The 27,679-nt window shown below is 42.2% G+C and overlaps 1 protein-coding gene and 1 long non-coding RNA gene across 8 annotated transcripts in view; both read left to right on the top strand.

The window, feature by feature from the left end:
• LOC143151865 (dystrophin, isoforms A/C/F/G/H) overlaps positions 1-27,679 on the top strand; it is a 741,778-nt gene that overhangs the window by 450,046 nt on the left and 264,053 nt on the right. The gene's annotated exons all lie outside the window — the stretch shown is intronic.
• LOC143151867 (uncharacterized) overlaps positions 7,393-27,679 on the top strand; it is a 119,599-nt gene continuing 99,312 nt past the window's right edge. For all 3 annotated transcript variants that reach the window (XR_012993449.1, XR_012993448.1, XR_012993450.1), the window contains exon 1: positions 7,393-7,997. This is a non-coding gene — a long non-coding RNA (uncharacterized LOC143151867). The remainder of the gene's footprint in view (positions 7,998-27,679) is intronic.

Below are 27,679 nucleotides of genomic sequence, written 5' to 3'. Positions count from 1 at the left end.
GCAGGGAGGGTGGCCAGAGTCTTTTTTCTCGCGTTGCCAGCCGGCGCGGAAAGAATACATTTTCGCGTTGGAGAGGGTTTATTATTTCGGTGGATCCTTTTCGACCCCCCGAGCGGCGAATCCTTCTTTTGTTTCCGTTCCTTTTTCAAGCCCAGACCCTCTTCCACTTTTCGGACAAAGTCCGTCTCCTCTTATTCTCTCCTCGCGTAAAAGAAACCGGGCGGTTGAAACCTCTGTAGGAGGTTCTCGTTCGCGTCGATGGCTCGGCACTCGCGACAGTCGCCTCGTTATTATCGCGCGCATTTGCATTTTTGTTGCACGTTCGCGCTGAGTGCAATTGCGCATCGCTGGAAGGCAGGAGAGATGCGGCGGAATTCGTTACAAAAACCGGCACGGTACGTATCGCGCACGTGCGTACTTCCGCGTTGAAATCGCCGGGAACTTAAGAGCGACCTTTGCGGCGTTACCTTTAATTTTCTGACCCAAGCTTTCGGGAAATTTATGCGAACGTTCGCCGTGGAATATTCCACGAACGAATTTTTTTTCTCGACCGCTTGGTTCTGTTCATATTTTATTTTACGCTTCGACGCCGATTTGTTTTCGATGTATTCTAATTCGTCGAGATGTATTCTATCTCGTGGTGCGATTGGAGTTCCACACATCGACGTGTCGATATCCAATATGTGGTTAGTTCTTTTTTTTTTTGTCAAAAATTGGTTCCTTTTATTTCGAGTGGACGTATTTTCATTGGGCTTGTATTTCGTGCGATTTATGGTTCGAGTGTTTTCAACGCAGCGGGGTCGCGTCGAGATCAATTGGCCGCTCGAGGCCACGGAGAAGCTATCCCCACCACGAGGCCTGTTAACGCCCTCCGTGACGCCTGTCAACCCACTCCGTGACGCTTGGCTACTCCCACCGCGGTGACTTTCGCCTCGTCGCGCGAACGAGGCTAAGCTGACACAGTTAGGAATTGTTTGATGCCGTGCACGCTCTAAGAAGTGGCCAATTAAATTGTTGCCTTCGTTGTAATTATTCTCTTTCGTTGTTACTTCGTTCCGCGCTTCGACGAATCAACTTCGATACCGTAATTGCGTCTACGACGAATGATCTAGATAGACTGGGAAAATATTTAAGAAATATTAAATTACAGAGTCGAATACCTATTATATGTTGGAACCTTTGATCTCTTTCGGTATTACGTCGCATTATTTTGCAAATTTTTATCCGCAGCTACGGTGTGTCCGCAATTTCGAAATTCTCGGAAAGAAATGTTTATTAATTAATTATATTCCCAGGTGCGCTCACGGAGGTTGATTATGGTACCCTTCTCGAGGAAAAAGCTCGAAGCTTATTTTTCGAGCCCCGGTAATTCCTGCGATTTAGCTGGGAAACGAAGCGTAGGTGTAGCAATTTCATTTGTACGACCAAGAGAGGCAAAGGGCTTTAACGGGGATTAATTCGATGTTACATAATACCTCGATGATCTTCTAATTCCCTGTCAGTTAATGCGGGTGCGTAATTTGATCAGTGAGTCATTGATCTCGTAAACCGCTTATTGCGTGCGTATACGCGTTTATTGTAGAAGATTCGTGACGCCGTAGTTCGACTGTAATTGAATATCGTTTTCTGCGATTATTCTCCGTATTAGTGTTCCGCGGCCTTTATCGTTTTTTTTTCCGTAACCTACATCGAATTAAATTACAAACGTTCTTCGAGTAAAATTTCCCGAACCGAAGTATTATATTTTAAAGAGCGTCTAAACGGATCAATTTTACTCGTATTTACAATATTTTGAAACACTTTATTCGTATTCGCGATATTTCAAAATATTTTACTCGTATCTTTAATATTTTAAAATATTTTACTCGTATTTTTAATGTTTTAAAATGTTTTACTCGTATTTCTAATATTTTAAAATATTTTACTCGTATTTATACATTACAATACGTTACTGGTACTTGCAATATTTTCAAACATTTTATTTCTATCTGCAATATTTGAAAATATTTAATTCGCATTTGCAATGTTTTCAAACATTTTACTCAGAATATCTCCCGAGCTGAAGTATCTTAAAGAGTGTTTTAACGAGCTAATTTAACGAGTACAATATTTTACTTTCCAATTTGGATGCGTTCGAACGCGTTGTACAAATAATGAAGGATAATCTCTCGGTGAAACGAAATGGCGTAAATTTTCACGTCGAGCTGGGAAGGTTCGCCACTACGAGTCAAAGGTTAAGTTAATTCGAGGGCGGGTACGTAGTCGGAGCAAAGATTGAAACAAGGGGGAGAGCAAGCACGAGAAGAAATAAAGGGGGACTCTATCTCTGATACGTAGGCTCCGTTTGTACACGCGAGCCAGTATCGTTACTCCCATGTTCCACTTACTCATTCTTTGTCACGTACTCATTGTGCTAGGGTCTCTTTTGTATCGTCTACCTCCACCTAATAAATCACGCTGTCTGTATGTTTTCATTTCAAACAGTCCCTGGCGTTGATCGGTCTAATTCTTCTTTAGCTCCCCGCGCTTCACGATCCTAACGAATACTTCCTTCGTTTACCGATACATTCCTACATCTTTGTATATTTAAATTCCCCTCTCGTTCTAAACACTCTGTCCCGTTTATTAATCAATCTAATTCATCACACGAGTGGAAAGAACAACGTATCGATGAAAGATCCCACGCGTTGAAACGGGGTAGACAAAGGTCACGAGGATGAATCAATAAACGAAGGTGTCAAGGACAGATTTCAAGGTCAGGAACGAGACAAAATTAAAAATCACAAGAATATAAAAATATCACAAAACACTTGCTTGAAAAGCAAACTTGACCTTCGAACGTCCTCGACTCCTCCATTGATACATCTATATTTAATTTCCTCAAACACGTTCGATCGAATTAATAATCGAACACACGTATTCTCGATACATTCGCGCGATCCTCCCGGACATTCCTCCGATACGCTTACTTTTCGAACGTGTTTCGCGAGTGCGCGAAACCGTGGCGTTGTTTCGACCCTTTGTAAAGGTTCTCGGGCACGAGACGAGGAAGCACGTTTCCTTATTTCCTTTTCGGGTGCGTTTCGGGATTCACAGAAGAATTTACGGGCAAGTTTCACGCGACAGTTCCGCTGCGAAAGTAATGGCATCGGGGTACTCGTCTCAAAAGCTAACATCCGCGGAGGAGAATCCACTCTCGATTTGTAAGATTCGCTTTGAGCACGCGAACCAGCGTTACTCGGTGCCAACCCTACCCCCCGCGTACCCCTCCCTCAGTTGCCCCTTCTTCCATCCGCCACACTCTCTTCTCGTTTCTCTTTCACCTCGCATTCCGCTCTTCTCTCCCCCGGGTTCCTTCTGTATTCTACGCGCCACCATCATTCTTCCGTACCCTCTCCCCCTTGTTCGCCAAACGAATCCACGACGTGTTCCCCCACCGTCTTGGTTCCCTCGTTGCTTCTCCGAACGGGTACACTGTACACTCGGACTTATCTCGGCTTATCTTAAATATCGCCGACAGAACAATGGCACTTCAATCCGGACGAAACGCGATTGAAGTTTCCTGGCAATTATTTATCGCGTCGCGGCGACTCGACGCGGTGCAATTACGCAGCGGCGAGTCGACCATTTGCCCGAGTCGAATTCTTGCCCCCCTCGGTCCGCTCCAAAGGATGCTATTCGTGAATCTAGCAGGTTTAACTCGAGTATACACACTTCTCATTGTTCGTAGAAGCAAATCCGAATTCTTTACCTTTTCATTCGGCTTTGTATCGAATTCGTCCACTTACAAAGATTCTGTTGATCATTTCGATCGGATAACGATTGAACGAGTTTGCATCTGTACCTCGTAGTCTCCAATTCGTACAAATCGACGCGAACGTTTAGTTATGCGACCTTGGTCGACCTTGAAGGTTCTCACAGGTCGTCGAACCGTGAAAACAACTATTAGACACTACCGGAAGTTATCGAATACTCTGGAAAACAATACGATACCGCGTGGAAAGTTCAAGATGACCTTCGAGTGCCTCCTCGATACCTCCCACCGGAATTTTCACCGTGCACTCTCCCCGGAGAGACCATAAACCATGGTAGATAACGGTGAAATACTGCGAGTATAGGAAACATTTCGATCGATAAACTTCGGGCGGACCTTACGAGGTATCTTTTTAAGGTCGTAAATTTATACCCTCGAACGGGCAATGATTTGGCTTTATTAATACCAATAGTTTCCCCGCGGAGATCGATATCGTCCCTCGTTCGGTATCCACCGATAAGACTTATCCGGCGTATCCTACCACGTGACTCGTTCCATCGATCGGGTAATCTCTCGGAACTAATTATGCGCTGATAAATTGTCAAGTAATTGCATGCTGCGGATTCGACTCGGTTAATCCGACGCATCAGGTGTAGGACCAGCCACGGATGGTTGTTCGTCCGGCCAAAAATATACTTCCTTTCGCGTTGAGCTGTATCAACGCAGAAGGGTCCTCGAATGGTAACCCTCTCCGAGATTATCCGAGGTTCACCCCGAGCACGTGTCCCATCTCCCTGGGCTATCGAGACCAGAAAAAGCAAGTCCTCCCGATTCACGGAACACGATCCCTCCCACCACCACCACCACCACCACCACCACTCTTGTGTCGCGCGATCCAGATTCGTATTCCCCGTACTCTCCTTCTCGCCGCGTGCACACAATCCCTTCTATTCATCGCGTCGTGATCCTTCTCCGTCCCTCTAATTTCCTTCCGTCGTGCCCTCACGGTATACATCCACTCCCTCTTCGACGTGTCTCTCTCTCTCTCCCTCTCCCTCTCTCCCTCTCTAACCGCGATCGTCTCGTCCGTCGTGTTCTCTTCCACTCGCGCTCGCCATTTACCTGTCTCTTCCGGATCTCTCTATCTCTTATCTACCGTGTCTCTCTCCCTTCATCCTTCCAGCCTCGCTGGGACTCTCCGCTGCCCCTCCTCCGTTGCACACGAACGCCGCGCACGTGGGTGTGCGCTCGACACACGTACACGGTCGCTTGAACGCGTGTGTGCACTCGCGGTACGCACGCACACACGTATACACACGCGCGCGAGAACGTATGCATAGACACACGTACGTTCGTGGAACAACCGCCACGGTGGCTGGAGTGTGGAACCCACGGAGCCCCGGCGAGGGTACGGACGACAGTGCCGTGTACACACCACAACGTTCCGCACTCATGCCTTGCGTTCTCCTGCGATAGATCGCCCGCTGGCATCCACCGTTCCTCGATAGAGCGTCACGACGCTGCCACGACGCCGCCGCCGCCTCCGGCTTGTCGTCGCCGAGAAACAAGCACGGACGCGCCACCGATGGAGTCACACGGGTACCTGGACCGTATATTCGCGCGGAGAGGATCCTTGGGAAATATTCCGTTTCCTCGTGATCGCGTTTCGTCTATCGAGGGCTTGTACGAGGAGACACGTTTCCATGAGTCTTCGCGACGATCAGCTGATCCCCGCTAACCGTCGCGAGATCGGATCGCGAGTCACGAGTCGTGACCCCCGAGCGCCCGGCGTCACGAGGCGGTGCGAGTGACGTCGCGGGGCGGTGCAACTGACGTCGCTGGGCCGGTGCAAGTGACGTCGCGAGGTGGTGCAACTGACGTCGCGAGATGGTGCAAGTGACGTCGCGAGACCGCGACTAGGGTGACGAGTTGCGACACGGTTTGGGGAATCGCGCGAGTGCCACCGCGAACGAGGGAGGACGAGCGGTTTCGTTTTACTCGTGGATGGAGCACGGTGATTCCGACACGCAACGCGGAACTCTTTAGCCGCTCTCCAATTTGACGCTCTGGATTCTCCGCGACGCGGATTTTAACCGGGAGAGCTGGAGTCGGGAGAACGCGGTCCAGGGATCGTGTTTTGCACAGTGTTGGATTTTGTTCGAATTGGAGTATAGAGTGTCTCGAGCTTTCGTGCACGGGTTTCGTCCGGGACGAGGAGCACAAACGTGGTCCAGGGATCGTGTTCCGTATTTTATTGGATTCTGTTCGAATCGGAGTAGCACGTGACTTCGGTGCGGGTACTCGAGCTTTCGTGTACCGCGAGCCGGGTTTTGTCCGGGCTGAATAGCACAAATGTGGTCCGAAGATCGTGTTTTCGACTCGGTTCGAATTCGAGTAGAAAGTGTCGGTTCTTGAGCTTTCGTGTACCATAACACGAGGAGCACTGAAGTTGGCCAAGCATGGTCCAGGGTCGTGTTCCGTATAGTGTTAGACTTTGTTCGAATCGGTGCAGAAACTATCGATTCTCGAGTTTTCGTGTACGGAGTGATACCAAGTAGCGAGAGGACATTGTTAGGGGACTATCGGTGAGTTCGACAGGGATACGTTAACGGTGTACAGTGTTCGGCTATCGTCGTAGCAGGAGTACAAGATCCCAGAGGTAGTGGACGTAACAGTGACTCGAACAATGAGAGTTCATCTTGAACTTTCATCTCGTGTAAGACGAATCCTATCTATCGGTGTAACTGATACCCGCGAACTAGAAAGTAGGTTTTCGAATACGAAGAACTGGTTGTCGAGAGACTATCGGTGAATTGTTCACTCGAAGGATACGTGTCTTTAGACCGTGTTCTGTCGTCGAAGTAGAAGTAACTCGAATTCGACGAAAGGTGCTGGACTCGAGGACACTTCGAGGATGAAAACAAACCGTCTCGAGCTTTCGTCTCGCGCGTATAAAACGGTGAATCTGTTCGACAGTCGTTGGTGCAAGTGATACCGCGAACTAAAAAGTTTCCAAATTCGAAACTGATCGGAATACCAAGCGGATCGTTCACCAGGATCTTTCGATTTCGCGATCGAAGACCCAGAGTCGTTCCCTGTATTGTTAATTAGCAAAATCGATCACTCGAAGAATTCTAGAAAAGTCACCGACGACGTAACGCTTCGATACATCAATCTTCGTTCCGTCATCGTCGTCCGCAAGAAACGTGACCTCATCGATGAAAGAAACGTCGCTTCCGCGTCATCGAACAGTACCTCGTTACCTGCTCTATCAACTGCTCCGATATCGTACATCGAAAGTAGTAATTGGTCGGATAAACTCCCACAGACTCGAATAAAAGACAGTGTCTCGTTCTTGTTACAAACGATACTGAAAATACCATTTTCTTTTTACCACCGAAGTAACTCTGAATCACCCTGTCCGTTTCGCGCATTGAAATCTCCGTCACGGTTGTGCCTAAATTCATCGTAAAATTGTCCATCGAGCGCGAAGGCCTCGAAACTCAACGGTCGAGTAAAAGTTCCGCGAAAATGAGCCCCCCGCTGTGATCCCCGGCGAGACAATTCGTCGAATCGTCGTTGGTCGTCGAGCGATCGCGTACGCGAACACAACACAAACGGTACGCATGCTTGCTACGATGTCGAGTGCCGGAAGACGGCAGCGGGAGGGCGTAGAGGGGGGGTACTGACTGGGACCAAGTAGTCGGGTTCCTCACGGTCGAAGTGTCAGTCGAAATATTCGAGTCGGAGCGAAAAAGCTCGTGGCGGTAGCGGCGCGGCGCGTGTTGTGTTTCTCGGCGCTCGGCGGTTGTGTTGTTGCGCGGTCGTCGAAAAAGCGGCGGGGCGCACGCGCGGCCGCGCGCTAATTGGCGGAACGCGAATGTGAACAGTGTTCCCCAGTGTCTTCGGGTTATCCCTGGGTAATCACCGGCTCTCGTTTGGCGGTCGTTCCCGTGGAAACGATATCCGGCGGCGCGAGGAGGAGAGGATTCACGGCGGCAAGTGTCTTTTCTTTTTTTTTTTTTTGGGTTTCGTTCGTTTGTTTGTTTCTTCTCGTCGCCGGTATGAAGACGCGCCCCGCGCGCGCTACGACTCCCGCCGCCCGGATGCCGCCAGTTTTCGAACGTTGTTCCGCGGCGCGCGTGCGTCCTCGATCGCGCGGTCTTGAAAACGATCTGTGTCGCGCTCTTCACGGTCGCTCGGACGCGTTGTGCCCGTTAGTGCGTCGTCAGTGTCTATTGCAGTAAGTGCTTTTAACGCGTGGATACGAGACGTCATATTTGCGTGCTGCGATTGGTAACGTATGAGGAGAATAACAACGGGAATACGGCGATCGGGACGATCGACGGAGAATAATTAACGATATCGCGGTTATCGGATATTGGGTCTTCGCGAGGAATTATTATCTGTGTTTGAGTTTACGGATGTTAGGGTTATTGGATAGTTGGTTTGTGTAAGGAATTTATATTTGGGCTCGTGTAAGAAATTATTATTTATATTTGGGTTTAGGTAAGGAATAATTATTTTCATCAGAGGTTATATATATATTATGGTTATTAGATATTGGGTTTATGTTAGGAATGATTATTGGTGTCCGAATTTTTATACATAAACCGATAGTAAAGTATAATATGAAGGGAACGAAAATGAGTGAAAATTTATCGTAGAATGATCGATATTTAGGTTTATGTGTATCAAGGTTATTACTGATATCGAGGTATATATGTCAGGACCTTTAGATGTTGAGTTTCTGTATGGAATAATTATTGATATGTTATTGACATTAATATTATTGTACACCAGCGAAGCTTTTCCGGGAAAAATTGCTAGATTTATATTTAACGTTTCGTATCTTATATAGAAATTAGTAAATATGTTCTCACGTTGTAAAAATTCGTAAATTTTTCATTTATTCGAATGCTTCTCTTTTCAGTTTAGGTAACACTGAAATAACAAATCCCCAGGTTATACTTATATAATTTTCCGAGTTATCTGTCTCTTTGTCGGTGATCTAGGTCAGACCCTGTATGTATATTTAACTAGACAAGAATTTCCTATTGAATTATTAATACACGAAGGATTGCTAACTTCAACAATCGTACAGGACCGACAGCGACTATTTCTCAAAATCACTCTTTCCATCTTTTCGCTCACGCAGTTCGTGTATTGTTCTATCGTGAACAATTATCAAACTTTCTTTTCTCCGTACAATGGGAAGAATTACGTAACTTCGTTACGAAAATGCAAAAACAGTCCCGAATTCGATACCTACTTAAATAAACATCCCGTCGCTGGATAGCAGATTTTATACATTTATGGAGTACTCGTGTATGAAAAGTATATGGTAAACGTGTACAGAATATATTCCCTTATTGTACAATGAAATATTAATATTATTCTATAAATTTATGATACATATTCTTCTCACGTTTTGCGTATGTTTTCCGTATTAGCATACACCGTAAGCGCGTAAAGTCTTGGGAATTTACTGCTGTCCAACCGCTCGAAAATAACAGAATTTTATTGCATCCTGTCCCTGTATTTCGTCCTGTTACCTTGTCGAAGACAATTTCAAACACAATTTCTAAATCCGTCGAAGATTTAAAGCAATCCTTTCTCTCTCTCTCTCTCTCTCTGATTAATATTCAAATCGATGCATAGAGCGCGCGAGTGGGAACGCTTGTAATTAAATTTCTCGAAGGGATAGGACGAAGTTTTGCTAGAAAATTGCAAATATTGTTTCACCGGGGGAATGCGATAAATTTGCAGCTCTCGTGGCGTCTCCGACAATTTCCACACGCACTGGCTCGCTCGGCTCACGTTTACGGTAATCGAGCAGCAATTTAGCCGATTCAAGGTAATCGACTAGACTCAGACTTCGGTCTCGATTAATCGGGAAAATGGCGAATGGAGGTGGAATTAGCGATGGCTCGCGAGCTATTTAGTCGGCGGGCAGGTACCTGCATTCAAGAATCTTCCAGATACCGGGAAAGCCATTCGTCTTGGCAGACATCGTGGTCATTAAGTTAACACGGCGTATCGGCCGATCTAAGGGCTGCCAAGGCTCTCATGAACGAATTTATATCATTCCAAGCATATCTTCTACTTAACTCATCCTCGAAACCCGCAACGATCGCGCGATCCTCGCCACAAAATTCCTGCGTAATTCTGTTCGGTAAAGATCGACGTAGAATATAGGTTTAAATATATAGGAACGAGTGGCACGCGTAAAAAAGAAAAGCACACTCGGTGAACACAGACCCACGAGTTAATCTCGAGATATTTATTTATTTTTCTAGTGCAATTCTGTGCGTGCTGTATCTTTTGTAGACAATCGAAAGAAAATTCCGACTTTAAAATACGTCTACTTTTATTTTGTGTTGATTATTATTAGTAATGGTATTATTACGACGTAAAATAAAAGTAGATGTGTTTTAGTAATAATTATATTAATAGTAATATATCTTTTATAATAGAAAGGGAAAGAAAATATTTGTCATTAAATCTAATTCAGAAACTAAAAATGGAATTAATTATCGTATACTAGAATCGAATTATAAAAAGGTGTATTTAGAAACTAATATTAAATGTAGCTTGGTGTAGTTTTATTATAATTTTACTATACTCTTCGTCCTCCTTTACGAATCGGTGTATTTTCATTTGTAACTCTTCGATCCTAATTTGGATCACTCGAGGTGTTTGATTATCGCTCGTAGGCCACTTTCTACCGATATACTATATCATTTTCTATTAGTTGCTCTAATGAAACGCGAGGGTCGCTCGTCCTTCGCGCTTCTATTCGCACTGTTTATCGCAATTGTGAAACGCAATTACTGTTCGGTTGGCAATGATTGTTTTTAGGATGACTAATTCGAGACGGTAAATTGTAAATTTGTTTGAACGTTTCACGCGGGAGTCGAAGAAACGCGGAATTTCCCTTTTCGTCGACGAAGGTTCGCGTTTATTTCTGTTTGTACACACGTGCGTATTTTGGATCAGAACATTGACCGTATGGGGGTTTATTAACCCCGTATCTCGACTATCGGAATCCGTTTCGATCGATTCTCTTCGACGGCTCATATCATTCTCCCCTTTGTTCACCGAGCCACTGCAAGTTCTAGAGTGAGGCTTGGTGTAATAAAAATATAAAGTTTCGTCGCAAAAAGTTGCGATTGTTCTCTTCGAATTTGAGAGCGATGCGACCAGTTTTCAGTAATATTAACATCCATCTTTCATTATTTCTACGTCCTTGATGAGAATGATTATTAATGCAGAATATATTGTTCGAGTTGTCAATACTGGCTTTATTGCCCTAGAAATATTCTTTTTCTTCGATTTGAAATAAATACGTTGAATTTATGAACGACACGCTTCGTTTGTTCCCAAGTTATTTAAACACCGCAGAAACACGTTTGTTTATATTTTTGTCCATATTGCTAGTACACACGACACACTCCGTTTTGTCCCTTTTTATTTGAAATATTTGCGTATACATGTACCAGCGTCGTTTACACAAAACTAAATAAAAGTAATATGCATTCAGAGATATGAAAATATAAATGAGAGTAATATTTTATTTCGTAATTCTAAATACGTATACATTGCTATCGTACTCTCAACTAACATAATTCTCGAAATTTTCTCTCTAATATTTCATCGATTCTGACTATTCTCATTTTTAAATAAATGTGTCTATGTCACCTTATCACGAATCGATTATTTGTAATATACAATCCTGGGTACAATTACACTTTTGTGCACCGAAGAGGATCTGAATAAAAGCTCAAAATAAAAACATTTACTCAAAATAAACCATATTTATCTGCGTCATATTTATTCTAATATTTATTTCGAGAATATCGAACAATGTATCCGTACATCGAATCAATATAACTTGATACTACTCGATACAATTTCATAATACTCAGTATACTCAACTCAACACAACCCAATACAATTTCGTAATACTCATCTCGATACAACTCAATACAATTTCGTAATACTCATCTCAACACAACTCAATACAATTTCGTGATACTCATCTCAATACAACTCAATACAATTTCGTAATTCAGTACACTCAACTCAATAAAACTCAATGCAATTTCGTAATACTCGACTCGATAAGACTCAATATAATTTCGTAATACTCGATATACCGAACTCGTTATCACTCGACATAATTTTCTAATACTCGATGTACTCAACTCGATACAATTCTCGATGCAATTTCGTAATACCATACTCGTCTTTTTCCACACCGAAGAGGACCCGGAATTAAACCTCGAAACCAGGTTTAATGAAACCTGCCTGTCCGTACAATACTCGTTACACTTGGAACACAACGTGCAAACGCATACCGACACGTACTCTGTCTCTAATAGCTCGAAATCGTTTCGTAATACGGAACAGTAAGAAAAACACGATTTCGATCGTATTAATTTCTCGAACACAGAGAGGGGGGAGTACGCACACCGCCGGTACATGCCGCGACACGGCTCGGAAAAATTTGCATTCGTCCAGCGCTAATCAACGACCAGGTCGTTTCGTCGCGGTTACACGGCGCCCGAGCGGAAAAATCACCGTGATCGACAACACGTAGGATCGCGCACGACGACGTGGAAACGCCTCATATTTTATCAAGACCGCAAATCGCGAACTTTCAACGCGCTTGGTGCACGGTAGCCAAGACTCGTGTATCCGCTTCCATCGATGGGAGCGTATCGCATTTTTCGCAAGGTTAATCGGGCCGCAGGTGCTCGCCTATTAAATTACAAGCCTATAACTTCGAGACCCGTAATCTCGCCAGCACGCGATTAAAGGCGGGCCGCTCGCGCTATCGCTATCGTCTCTTGAATTACGTAAGAAGTTGACACCCGCCGCTACCTGTTTGCAAATTAAAAATCCCACGGACGCATTAGTCCCACCCCCCTACCCCCCACCACCACCGTAACTCCGCGATTTTATCGTACCGCGAGTCCCGCGCCGCGTAAAATTGCGTCCCCGTTTTAGCTCGCGGTTCGCCGCGTTTTATCGAATCGCGCGGGATAATGCTCCTCTCCTCGCCCGGTAAACGGTGTCCCCTCGTTCGAGCGACGATTCGCCATCGAAATGTTTCCCACCTCCACCTATATTCCAAACACTGTACACGTGACATCGGGAGTTTATCGTTTCTCCTCCGACGAGAATTTAATTTTTCATCGCGCTGTAGCCAGGATTGCTTTTTCGAGGAAATTCATCGCGAATCGTACGTTTCGAATCTCGAATCGCTGTTTTTCTCGCGAGATCGATGTATCCGTTGTTTTTCATTTTTTTCCGAGTTTGTACGCGAACAATGCGCGTATCGAGCATCGAGAACAGTGTATATGTGTGTGTTTGTGTGGATTTTGTTCGGTAATTTAGAAATTTTTTAAGGGGTTTTTTTATTCAGGGAGAGAGAGTTTATTGAGTGAGAGTGTTTTGTCGTTGAATATTGCAAATACGGTTCGATAAGTATCGATTACTTGTTTTCATTACTGATCTTCGTTGATTTTTATAATCTTCTGAATTAAGAGTTTAATTACCATCCGAACGTTTAACCTCGTCGAAAACTTCAATTCAATATTATCGATTGAAACAAATTAGAACTAAACTCGCGTCCACATTCGAGTCGAGATCCCGAGCATGACGGCTTAGCGAGCAATTTTTCCCGTGAAACAATCCCCCGTAAGATAATCATCGAGAGATTCAAATAACCGAAAAACTTTCTCGATTTAACCAGCCCCAAGGCACTCGCATCTAGCAAACAGTCTCGAAGAAATTACATGAAAATCTGAAATTTAATTTCCATTTTAAAACACCGACCAGGAGCCTCGAGTCCGGTTACCGGTTACGACTTAATTTTAACACAACCCGAGGTACCTAGGTTCTTCCACGGGATGCTAGGGACTTCCGTGGAGGCTGTTACGGGACTGGCGAGATTAGAAGACAGTAGCGCTGAATTAGGAACGAGACTCGCGTAATCAGCGGGGCTTTGTTAAAAATTTTACGCTCCGGAGAAGATTTCCGGTGGTCCAGCCACCGTCGTGGATGCTGCGGCGAGTAGTTTTTCGGTTTCGTCGACGTAAAAGTTAGCGTAACCGCGTTGTTTCGTCAGGGGATTTGTCTTCATTATTACTGATCACCTATTAAAGTTTACATCCACGGTGGTTAATAGTAAAAAGAGAACCCGACGAAACTTTCGACCCGGAAACTTTTCGCTTGTAATTTGCCATCTTTGCTACTCCCGGCCGCCGCTGAACCCAGATTTCACCGAGCAGAGTGCATTCTACTCGCGTGCAAATAGAATTCGCGAACGCGAACGAATCTCGATGATTAATTTGCACACGGTTCCGTTTCTCCTACCCTCGTCACCGGTTTCTTTACCACCCCTTCGTGTAACGAATCGTATTTAAACGCGCGCTGCAATTTATTACGCGGGTCACCCACCACCACCTATTGTTCTTGTTTTTTTTTTCTTTCTCTCTTTTCTTTTTTTTTTTTTGCTCTGCCTTTAATATAATAATTTGTTGCGAGCTTTCAGTAACCCGACCGCGTTCCCGGTTTCTGCGCGCAACATTTAAGTGCAGAGAACCCCGCGAATGAGAATTTCTCTATCGTTGCATTAAACTTGAATCAATTCCGCGGCGAAGTGCAACGAGCGCAGCTGGGGGAAATTACGACGCGCGCGTAGACAATAGACGCGCGTGTTATAATACGATTTGTACACGATTTAAAATTGTTTCCACGTCGTTGAAATTTACTTTTACCGCTACATTGTGAACAATCATTCACGGTAATTAATTTCTCTGTATCAACGGTAGTAATTCGAATCGTTTGGAACCGGGGAACGGATAGGGATTCGATCTTGGAAAATGTATCGATAGGGGGATAGGTCTGTGCGAACGAAACTTTTTTTTTTTTTTTTGTATTTTTCTTTTCGGTAAATTTGGAGAAACACGGAGAACTGGAACGCGAGGCGAATGTATTTCTTTGTAAAAATTAAGAATTCTTTATCGTTGCACCGGCAGCCGCAACGAACGGGAATGGAACGCGGAGTGGAAATTACATTGAAATGTTAATTGTTCGCGATATAATGCAATTTACATTCAGCTGAAAATTGCTTCAAGCGTCTATTATAATGAAGCACTCATTTCGCACTACGTATAGAAAATTATAATTAATATTCCTGACATTTACGGTAGCGTAGTTAACCGTCGGCTATAAAACGGAACTAATCTATTGCAAAATAGTCGGTACAGTCTCGAAGGAACTTTGGTGTGAATTGAAATATCATTTTTCATGAACCCCCTGAGAAATGGATCAAACCGCGGTTGGTCGTGATCGATACAAGTTAATTCTGCCGAAAAGATTAATTACGGAAGTTGGAAAGTTCTTATCGTCGTTGCAACTTGTATTACAATGGAGGATACTCCGTAATGTTGAGAGCATATGAACAAACGGTATCGAGTTCCGTGGAGTTTGCAATTCGATTTAACATTGTTTCCAGTTTCCGTTACAATGCAGCGTTCATTTTTATCGTAGGTTCGCGACGATCGAACGAATCGGATAATTTTACAACCGATGCGAAACATTGAGGGACTTTGCTGGAGATCAAATAAAAATCTGTAATTCGTCCTGAATATTTGCATTTTGGTTCCTAGGAGGAGACTAGGATGTTTTTATTCGTCATTAATGTTCCACTCAAATTTTTTCAAAAAATTCACCTCACGAATTGAGGTATTCCTTAAGTACAGTAAAATTTGTATTGTTTCTTGTTCCAAAAAAATTACAACTGCTCCATTAAATAAATTCACGTTGAACGAATATAATACAACATCGAGTTTCTCCTCGTCGTCCATCACTGAACTAAAATTTTAAAACATCTTCCCAAAATTTGTCCTCGATATTCCTCAATGCCCTTTATTCCTAAACAAGAAGATTTCACATACTACTGAATTACACAATGGACGAATTCTCTAAAGAATGTTCAAAATTCTTACCTACATAGAGAAAAATTTCAAATAACAAATAATAGATAAATCGTTCGGTAAGCGTTCCATAAAAATCCCAATCGAATTGTACAAATCGAATATAAATTAAGTTCGCATTAAACGAACGTAACTTAACAGAGATTCTCGAGATCGTCCATTATTGGAATGAAATTTTCTTCATTTCCATCGTTGGAAATTAAAAATTCGTTCTCGACATTTTCTACCGTCCTTTGTTCGTTCGATTCCACAGCAATGGGATCATCGAGCCCGTGTATCGTTTCTCGTAAGACGAATGTGTACCTCGACTTTAGCCCTAACCTCGTTCCCAGCAATTCTAGGAACGAATGCCGGGAGTGAAAGTATTCGGGCAGACAATCGAACTGTCGCTTTCGCGCGGGACTGGCGAGCTGTGTTAGACCCGATATACATTTTTACATACATACACACACACACACACACATATATATATATATATAAATTGCACATTACATATATACACATACATATATAAGGAGCGGAGTCACGTTATCGGCGGGCTTTCGTCGTTTCGGTCACGGTGCAGGCTTTAATTAAAGTTTCGCAATCGATTGCACGAGGAGAGCGCGACGAGAGTAATCAACAGTCGCCCACGCAATCAGTGATCGTCGAAGCCAAACTTCGTCGTGGTGGTTACGGCTCGGTACACCGTAATCGAACGGTCCTCGGATCAGCAATACCTGCTGCCCGAGAACTTTCCTACGCCGATCGAAACTGGACTCTTTCGCGTATTTCACGAATCTTCCAACCCCTGCCGGAGGTGGTTCGCGAACTCGTTCGACGGATTTAAATTTTGATCCCGTTTCCCGTTACCCTTTCGTCACACCTGAAATATACTTTTCTCTTTCACCGTTTGAAAATAGAGTTCGTACGTAACACGTAGCGAACACTGGCGTTGACAAGTTTCGAGCGCTCTTCGATCTCCATCGGAAGGAAATTTTTTACACGTGCGTCGATTCGTTGAAAGTGTAACTGTATCGTGTACGAAGAATGTCACACGTATGCAGAGAAGGGTAGAAAATTGCATATGGTAAATATTCTCGTGGAGAGACACGAACTTTCGCAGATTGATGTTTCTCGGGACATGTACGAAGTATCGGTGGTATTATTGTATCGAATGTGTCTCTTTTGATCGTCACTGGTTTAGTGACACTGATCGTCACTATTTTTTTTACTTGGATGAAGGAGGAATATTTTTACGATAGATTCAGTTCCTCGTGAGATGTATTCCCCGTTGGATAAAACGGACACCCCGTGTAGTTTTTTTTTTAATTGTATACAGAATGAGGCATCTAACACGCTCACCTTGAATAGCTTGTGAATTACGTGCTGCACGAAGAATTGTTATGCACAGTAGTTGCATGGTTTCAAGGGGATCATTAGACAGCATGCAAAGTGCTTTATCTAATTGTAAGTGGTACTTTGAAGATTTGAAGGTCAATTTGCTTCTTCTTATGCAAAAAGGAAATATTGTTTTCCTGCTGGCATTAAATATTACGAATTAAATCGAACGACGGTAGTTTAACATTCCTTCCTGTTCAATCTTTTGCTACATCCAAGATCGTTTCATTTTTATAGCGATACCTACACGAATAAATTCATTCCAATGATAGCTACGGAATGAAAATAGTAAAAATATGTCGTTGTGTATGAAAAAAGTAAGTTAACATTTCGAAAGCGTTGACCTAGAAAAAAAGATTCTTTCCCTGAAACTAACCAAATGTTTAGAAACTTAATACATTTCTTTTTGTATTTTCAACAAGTAAAGCCCAAACACATTTTTCTGTATTTTCAAAATCGAGAAAATTAATAAGGTGTTCTATTTTAAATACACAACCTTGAATAGTAACTCTTAGACGAGTAACATATTTCGTTCGAGTAGAATTCGAGATAAGAAGTATCGTATTATCCGGAGAAGGAGAAATCATCCCTGAAAGAAATAACGTGTCTTATTGTTTGAGACGTTCTAATCTTTCCAAAGCCGACCGATCAAAAGTTACTCGACACTGTCCACATTCTGCCCACCGATGACTCCACGTTCTTCTCGATCCAAGATTTTTCTTTCCCCCCGGAATAAAAACAAACGATGTCGTAACGCTTTCGAAAGATAACACGGTACGAAGTTATCAGTTGAGTAAATACGGTGATCGTTTTGAAAAGGAGTTTCAGGTTAGATCGGGGGTGGGGGAGGGGGGCCTGTTCCAACGTCATCAGTGGCCATTAGTTCCGCTCGGTTTCGTTCGTTTTTATTTCTAATCGGACACTTCGAGAGAGATATCTCTCTTCGGGTGCACTCGACGATATTGTCTTTCTCACGAGCTCGAGGAATCGCCGCGATACGAGTTACTTGTATCCGGGGATGAATTTTCTCGTCGATAAATTTTCCTACTTGCAAGCTGTTGGGAATTTCTAAGTGACTTCTGGAAAGATTCCTGGACCGGTTCCTCGACTTTTCCTTTTTTTTTTTCGCAAACAGCCTTGTTAGGAATGGTTTAAAACTTTCTCGAATATCCGATCGATAATCCCGAATCTGCTCAGAGTCTGGCTTCGCGGAGACGTCGGGACCAGCTATCGGAAACTTTATGACCGAGTCGGTGAAGCTTTTTAATCGATAATCAGTTTCTAAGAAAGCTCGCGGAGGGTTTTGGGGAAGGAGGAACGCGTTCCGTAACCACGATTTCCGACCGATTCGATTTGTTAACAATGTAAACGGAACACAACTTACGATATACGTCGTTCGTTGCCGCATCGAGAAACTTTCGTACCGTCGAACCGTGGAATTGAATTTTACTTGGCGCCAATTTCATTTTCGCCATTCGGTTTTTTCCAAACCGTGGTTCGATACAAATGGACGAGTCTATCGGTTTATGAAATTCGAAATATTAAACCGTCGATCATTTTATTTCACCGTCACGGTGCGGAGCTCTCGATAGTCGATACTGTAAATTAGAGAATTGAATCGTAATTCGGTTTCTGCTTTCGAGAAAGATTGTGGAAGAATTCGCGCAACTTTTTACCACAAAGAGTCTTCTCGAGCTTAATTCTTTTATTTGAAATATTTTCATTGGTGCGTTAACACTGGAATATATATAAAAAAAAACTAGTAAACGATGTTGAATGAAACGACGAAGCTTGAGAATATTTCAGTTTATTTTTACCTCACGGATAAATATATAACACTTGCACCGACTGGATCTTGGAGAAATTATTCTTTATTATCGACACGGAACTATGGGAACCATTATTTTAATCCTCGGGAAAAAAAACAGTTCTTCCATGTCCGTTCGTACGTAGAGATTTAAATTGAACACGACACGACGGAAATTTATTTTTCTTTCCGAAATGACGTTTCGTTAAATATTCGTATGCATATGTTTGCATCGGAAACACGAGTTTTTAATGTTTATTCATGTTTAGGGACTTGGCGTAATCGACAGAAATTCGTTTTCGTCCCCAGCCCTCCCTTCGCCCTTTGATACAATGTGGAACTTTATTTCCAAGGGAAATTCTTTTGCGGTTCGCTCGACCCGCTCGACTTTTTGCATCGAATGAAATTAAACGATCGAAATTGGAAGCCAATTACCTGTATTATGTTTCGATCCCAACGAATGTTAAGCCGGTTGGTCGAATTAACTCGATCCAAATATGGTTTACCGTGCGAATTGGTCCTCTTTGCAAACTCTAGCGTTCCGAATTTGTCCGAATGCCGATGCTTTTTGCCAGCGGTAATATTCCCCCAACATTTTCGGATCCCGATATGAGGAGAATTGAACGGCAATCTACTCCCGTGTAAAATTTAAATAAACTCCAGCGATATGCGCACCGAGAATTCCAACCGTGTCCACAATTACATGAAAAAGCTGCAGAATTCCGGCAGGAGTGATGATATTTTATCTCCCCCGGTGGCTAGAACAAGTTACCGTGTCTTTCGTAATTTGTATTTATTATTTCGTAATGTACATTTGCATAGTGATATTCGTGCTTTCGTTGAAGCAACATCGGGATAATATTCGTTCTATTTTCGCGGAGCGTTCTGATAATATGCGACCCCTTTGAGAGGTTCAATTTCGATAAATATCGAAGCTCGCCCTCTTCTTTTTAAACGAGCGTTTAAAATATACCGAGAATCGGAGAAATACGAAAAAACAGTATCGAGAAACACGCGGGAGACGCGCTGTGTGTGTGTGTCTTTTTAATTATTTACAAGCTCCGCCTATCCAAGCTTTCGTTATTTACATATTCCATACATGTTTTATGCATGGAATGTGATTCTTTTACACTTCACTTTGTTCGATGCAAATTATGTTCAACGTTTCGACTGCGTATAATTTTCACTTCGAGATACAAAAATATGTTCCTCGTGTAATGTTAAACGATCGTGATTCGAAAAAAATGTGATTAAATATTCCCTCAATTTTACATCAAAGACGTATTATTTTTTCCTCGAAGAGAGTCATAAATATGCGGTAGAAACATTGGAATAATTTATCTCGAATAAATTACCCGCGTTACCAATCACGTGTTTATCATTCTTCGATTTTTTTCTATTTTGCTTCTCGTACGCTGCATCGGTTGATCCTCGGTTAAAAACGATAATTAAAAATAAGAAATGATAGGGAGCAGAGCTCTCCAAGTATTTTTATATCGAGATCCGGCAGAGTTCAGTGATCCCATAAAAAATATCTGCCTTTTTTCAAGCCGGTACGCGATCTGCTCGTGTCTGACATTGACCAGACCGTTTCTACTGACTCTTCGATCTTCTTTGGTCTCTCGCGGAAATCATCAACGCATCGACTCTCGCGATTAAATAAACATTCTCGCAACTCTTGGAGACTAGTCTAGGGCCTTTCTTACTTGTCTTCGATGATTGGAGTATGATGAGAGGTCTAGTTCTTAGTAGTTACAAGTAGTTACATCCACCTAGTTATAGTGAAAACTGAAGAGCCCTACACGTGGTATATGTAACAATGCAATGAACAAATCGTTCTAAGTACAGCAAGTTTAATCGTTAAATAATAAGACAATCTCATCTAGAAAACTATTTCTTCGTAATCTGGTGGAGATTTATTTTTGGAGAGTATCGGCCAATCGGTGTAAAATTCTGTCCAAACAATTGTCGAGCAATCAAGCCCGCGTCGTTCAAGGAAAAGAATCTCTGTCGCGTTCACAAGCTCCGAGTCTTTGAACGCTAATGAATGCAGGCCCAACACGTATCTCGTGGCGCTTTGTAAAGTATAAATATCAAACGACACGACGGTTATATGGTAACGAATCTGCACGGGACAGCAATTCATACGAGATTACGTGTTCGCGTGGCGGGAAGTTGATATCCTTCGACTGGAGGAGGGGTCGGTAAACTTTTCTCGAGGAGGCTCGCATAATAAAAATTTAGGGCGTTGCGCGTCGAAAGATAGAATCGAAGAAATAATTTACATACTTACAAATAGGATGGAGAATTTATATAATAAAAATTGAAGACGTTGCGCGTCGAAAGGTAGAATCGAAGAAATAATTTACATACTTACGTACAGGATGTAGAATTTATATAATAAAAATTTAAGACGTTGCGCGTCGAAAGGTAGAATCGAAGAAATAATTTACATACTTACGTACAGGATGTAGAATTTATATAATAAAAATTTGAGACGTTGCGCGTCGAAAGGCAGAATCGGAGAAATAATTTATATATTTGTATGTAGGATGTAGAATTTATATAATAAAAATTTAAGACGTTGCGCGTCGAAAGGTAGAATCGAAGAAATAATTTACACACTTACGTACAGGATGTAGAATTTGTATAATAAAAATTTAAGACGTTGCGCATCAAAAGGTAGAATCGAAAAAATAATTTATATATTTACATACGAGAAGTAGAATTCCATTCACGAAAAGATTAAAAGATACATTACTTTGCTTTTATTTACAAATTTATACAATTTCATTTATAAACATCCACCTGGTAGTACTGGAAACTTAAGGTAGAGTCCTACACTTGGTGTACGTAACAATGCTAATACGAATTAATCGTTCTAAGTACAGCAGGTTCCATTCTTAAATAATAGGACACTTTCATCCACGAAACTGTCTGTCGACCCCTGGACCAGAGACTTCAGACTCTAAGAGTGTCTGGGTTAAGTATATACTAATCGTTCCAGGCACAGTACGTCCCGTTGTTAAATAATAGGATACTCTTGTCCGTAGAACTGTCTGTCGACCTCTGAACTAGGAACTTCAGACTCGAAAAGGGTCGATCTGATTTTTGGTGATAAAATTTCGAACTCTGTGAACTTCTTCACGACTCCCCGGGACCGAAGAGTACATTCTGAAGATCCTTTGACGCGAAGATGTCCTCGAGCCAGTCGGAACGTAATTCGAGATTAATTATATTCCACCGAAGGACTCTCTCCTTAACGAAATTAACTCGTCCTTGGCAATTAATTAACGACTCCCGTGGAGATCTTCGTCGTTCTTGGACACCTCCCACCCTTCACGCGTTGCAAATGAGTTCCCACGAGTGCAGGGGTGAAATGATTTCTCGCGCTTCGGGGATAAGAATTCTTTCTTCGAGATAACCATGATATCAAGTGTTACGATTACGGTGTAAGGAATTGAATGGTTCAATTATCGCGAATAGTTATGCATTGGGAACTGACAGGTGTTTTGCAAATAAGGTGTTCTCGTTTACGGTATCGTATGTAAATGTACACTAATGGTAAGGTCGTTATTGCTAGCATTTAAAATTGTAAAATAGATTAGTCGCTGTGCAAACTTATCTATCCGAGGCAGTACTGAAAAAGATATGGAATAGCGTTTAAAAAACTCCAGGTCAAGTTGATATCTCTAAAAGTACAAAACGTAAAAAATTGAAAGAATACATTCGTTAAATGAACCTCCTTGAATAATATAAGTTTTCTTCTCGTCAAATCAATAGATAACGAGATATTTCAGATGTCAATTCTTACTGACGTACTCTGTGTAACTGATATAGAAAATATAGTAAAAAATGAAAGTATTTTCTTTTTTGAATCGCTTAAAGTTTGCGATAACTTGAGAATCTTCAAAACGATTCGTTACACCGAGTAACGAGTAAGAGTACTCGTCGTCGACGAATGTCCAAAATCTTTTTTTTTCGTGAACAAGATTTCGTACTGAAAAAATGTTATTAATTCTAACTCGTTTCGAAATTACAAATCGTCCAATTTACATCACCATCGTAGTCCTGTTGAAAACCGTGAATATTGAAACGAAGAACAGGAACGAAGAAACTACATTCTGTTCGTTAATCGTAAATCGGTCATTTTCTCCATAATACGTAACGTAATAGAAATTGTCCGCAACGATAATATACATAGTGTATCGTCGAAGTAACGTTGAAACAGATTAATCGTCGATGGAGTTAGCGGACCTTCGACGTTAAACAAAAGCGATAAAACGACACGATAGTAAAACAGGTTAATGGTTAAAGATCTCGTCGATTTAGCTTGTCCGCGTTGGCTGGTTATAGATACAACGATAAATAATAAACGAGGTGACACGGTGATAGAGCCAGACCCGATCGTTAAAGAGATTCATCGATCTTCTCCGTGGCGCTAACGCGAATTCCCCCCCAAGGTGCGAAATCAAAACTCCTGTCGATCTTTTTCTTCGAAAGGCCTCCGTTCGTAGAGAGCTCGGATCGAACGAACAGAATCGGTAAATAACGATCGCTGGGTGGAATCGAAGAAACGGATCCGTGGAAATTATGGTTGTCGCGTTTCCTCGAGCCGATCCGCGACCGGTCTGCTTAGGCGTGGGACGATCATCGTCGATCTGTAACAGATAATTCACCGAACGGGCGTAAACACGCCACCGATCGAAATATAGGACCATTCCGCGAGTAATTTGGCTCTTTTATTAGACTGGTAACGCGAAAGTAAATTACGTCCCGCGCGTAGGCGACACTTTTATACCGAGACGACCTTTCGCGATTTAATAACGCCCGCTCGCAGTCGTAACGCCTCATTTATTGTTTCTGTCTAACCTTCTCGATCAACAATCGTCTTCGAAACTAGAGAGGAAAAACGATCCAATTTGCAAGAGGGGAAACACCATTTCGTGTAGCGAGATTTTTCTTTTTTGGAGGTATGAAGATGATTAAACTTTGGAGAACAGACCTCGTCAAAATTTCTGACCTATGTCAAAATTATACGCACAGATTCCAATGTGTAATTTTTTCCTTGTATTTTATGAATAGGTTTATCACAGGGAAAGAATATAGGTTTATTATCAAACATGTATAAATCATTATTGAAAAATAGTTTTATCATAGGGAAAAGAAAAACAAGTATATTTGGAAGATAGTAATATTTATTAATTTTCAGTATGGTACATCTTAGAATACTTCTCCTAAAAGAATTTAATTACACATATTTATTCGCAAGTTTGGTGGTTATTACAAAAACCCATGACTAGACTTTATTTGTCGATAGAAAAAAAATATTTTAAACCTACGACTCGAGACTCGATTCGTCAATAAAAAAAAAAGATTTTGAATCCACGACTCGATTTGTCGATAAAAAAAAAGATTTTGAATCCACGACGATAATGCAGAGACAATGGTAGAAAGTGTTAACCAAGCAGAGCCGACTGTAGACGTATCTGATCAGAGAATTTTTTTACGCCCCTCGGTACGAGCAATTCATTCGGCACACTCGTGACAACATCTTCGTCACCCATCGTCCGCTTTCCCGAATATTTACAAGGGGAATTGTTGCCCAGAGGCGGGGAAAAAGACACGAAGAAGAGGTAGCCACGGAATCTTGATTCCCGCCGCGAGATACCAGACCCCGGTGACAGGTTTTGCTGCTCCATTTCGGTTCTTCAGTATCAAACACGATACTGCTCCCTCTGACCGCGATAACCGCGGCACATTCTGGCTGGTGTACACCGGGTGTCCCGTAAACTCGAGCACACGCACCGAGAGGCACGATCGCGATCGTTCGAAATGTCTGTTTTTGATTCGCGTATTGGCGCGCTTATGTGTTATTCGAAGCGATGAAATGTGATTAGGAGGGTACGGGTTCGATTGTCAGAGCGTTGAATAGGATTTACATGGTCTGCGATCAGAATTTGAGTGGATTATGGCTATTATCCTTTTGCGATGTATCGGATAGACGCATTACAGAACCCGCTGAAGTATCGAACACGGTATATTTTGGACGTTTCATTTGTTTTTGCTTCGATTCGTTTTGACGTCGCGTAAATACTATCTATATTTAACGTTACAGATATTTTTCAGTTTCGAATAGTTTCTCTTTCAACGATAACGGTATCACCTGCCCCCACTCAATCTCTTTTGTAATTGGTTAATTATAAATATGGTGAATACGATTTTGAAGCATCTTCAAGGGGATAATGTTTGACATTTTGTGTCTTTTCTTTTGTATAAATTTTCAAGGTCACCTTCAATCTTCTTACCCATAAGTATAAATCTACAATTTATAAACCTATAATTTTGTTTGCGTATCGGTTACCAAGAATCCAGCGTGCTGAGAATAAATGTTTCTTGTATCTAAAAAAAATCACACGGTTGTATATGCCGAAATTGAAGGTGACCTTGAAAAATTATACAAAAAGAAAGATGCACGAAAAATCGAGCGTCGAATTACGTATTAAACTTTCCATTGAATGACGCAATCCTCTTATTGCGAAATTAAAAACGATTACCTAGAACCAGAGGGAAAATAGAACAATTTGCCAGACTCGTTGCGATGACAAGGTTCAACACCCGTTAAAAGTCATTCGTATCGAGTTACACTCGAGATGTATCCAGAAGCGAATTTTATATCCTCGTCCGGTTCACGATCATTTTCGTCGCGCTCGTTGATCTCGAATCATCGTTCGAGAGCCGAAATGCTCGAAAACGTGACACTTTTTACTCGAATTATTAACCGTCGAATGGTTTTAAAGCCTTCTTGATGCTCACCAACGTATCGTAATCCCGCGATAATGGCAACTTTATAAGCCAGCCTCGTGTACACGGCGCATTGTGATATTCCGATATTTTCGTGACAAGGACTTCATAAATGCGCCGCGTTATTACTTGTAATCCAATGTGTCAATTAAAGTCGCCGATAATAGAAATCCATTCAATTGAATATCGAACCTCGCGCACACGCAATAACGACGTAACACGGCCGGCGTTAATTGCGTTACGTAAAAATCATTATACGCACAGTAGTACGCCGTGTTGAAGGGAATTACAGGGGATAATCAGGGCGCCGGGTCGGAAACTCAGGTCATCTTTGCAATTTATCCTCCAGCTGGGTAATTATTTTTTTACGGAATAAACAAACGGTGATCTGTGGCACAGCGTGCATTTCTCTTTCTTCGTTGACAACGTTGTACATGTAAATCGTACAGTTTTAGATTTTCTGTAAAGTATGTACTTCCGAAAATTATAAGGAATACTATTAATGTTTAAAAATTCTAATTACGTGATCGATCAAGAAATGTGTGAAACTTGTAGCTTACTTTTACCAATGATATAGAAAAGTTGAAGAGGAACAAATTTTTGTTCGTATGGTTCTTCAGGGAACAAAATAAAAAGTAAATGGTCGACAGATATTAATTTTACTTAAATTTGTCCGGGAAAAGGCCACTTTTATAAAATACTAATCGTAAAGGTACCATTTGTAACAAAAAATGTCTCCTTTTCCAAAGACAAATTGAAAACAAATCCAGAGGAAAAATCACAATCGAACGATAAACAATATATCCGAAAATGTCAAAAATTCAAGTCAACGCGTTTATTACATTTCAAGAAATTTGACAAGCCATTCGAAGCACATGGTTTCGAGGTAAACGCGATCGAGCACGGCCGCTGGAGCAATTCGACGCGTTCGCTAAACAATTTCGTGGCTTTGTTGTTTTCTCGAATTTTTAGACGAAACATGGAGAACGCATTAGTTGAACCGTTGTTGAAACGTGTACAGAAAATTTGTCCATTCTTCGATCCCGTAGCGTGGTTATCCCCCTTGAAACCGATCAGACCTATCCTACGAGAAATATAGCACGTCGTGTTTGCAGGGACGATAAAATCGTCGAACCCGTTGCTTTTGCGCACATCGATCGCGATGATTGCGCTCTGTCATAAGCTGTAATATCTTAATCTTTCCATCGACGCCGGTCATCCGTCTCTCGCCGTTTATTTATCGGCCTGGTTCCCGTTGATAAAACGCATATTGCAGCGGTGCCCGCCGCGCAATCAGAGAGCGGCGAGGCATAGTATTCACAGCGATGATGTATTAATACTATTATCGCCTGATGATCACCTGCGGCCCAAACCAACCTGACATTCTCGTTATTATATAACACGCCGCAACGCCCTTCGATCGGTTAATTCGACCCTGACGCGCGCCTCCGCTTCTTTTCGATTTAAATCGCCATTGGACGCACGCGAGAAGTTTCAGAATAATCGATGCATGTTTTCTTTTTTTTTCTTTTTTTTTTTTTTTTTTTTTCAAATTGCAAACTCGTGAATTTTTCGACGCGAATAATGGAAAATGTTACTTCGTGTACGGGGACTGTTTCGCGAAATTATGCGCATAATTTCAAGAGCGAAATCATCGCGCGAGAATAATTAAAAAATAGCGAGAGAGACGTCCGAGTTTTGTCGGTTGTGCGTTCACCGACGACAATGATAACAATTCTCGAGGTTACCGCGAAAGAGAAACTCTCTAGAAACGAGAAAACGTTGCGCGGGAAATCGAAAGAATTCTGAAATAGAAAAGAAGGATAGACGAACTTACAAATGGAAAATTGGTACACGAATGAAAGAAGTTTCAGAAGTGTCGCTTTCCTGTCGAGGGACTCGCGTCGCGCGATTCTTGCGGTTAAT

The sequence above is a fragment of the Ptiloglossa arizonensis genome, chromosome 10 (genome assembly GCF_051014685.1).
Source record: "Ptiloglossa arizonensis isolate GNS036 chromosome 10, iyPtiAriz1_principal, whole genome shotgun sequence".
In the NCBI taxonomy this organism is placed as follows: domain Eukaryota; kingdom Metazoa; phylum Arthropoda; class Insecta; order Hymenoptera; family Colletidae; genus Ptiloglossa; species Ptiloglossa arizonensis.
This window is presented reverse-complemented; position numbering and strand designations above follow the sequence as displayed.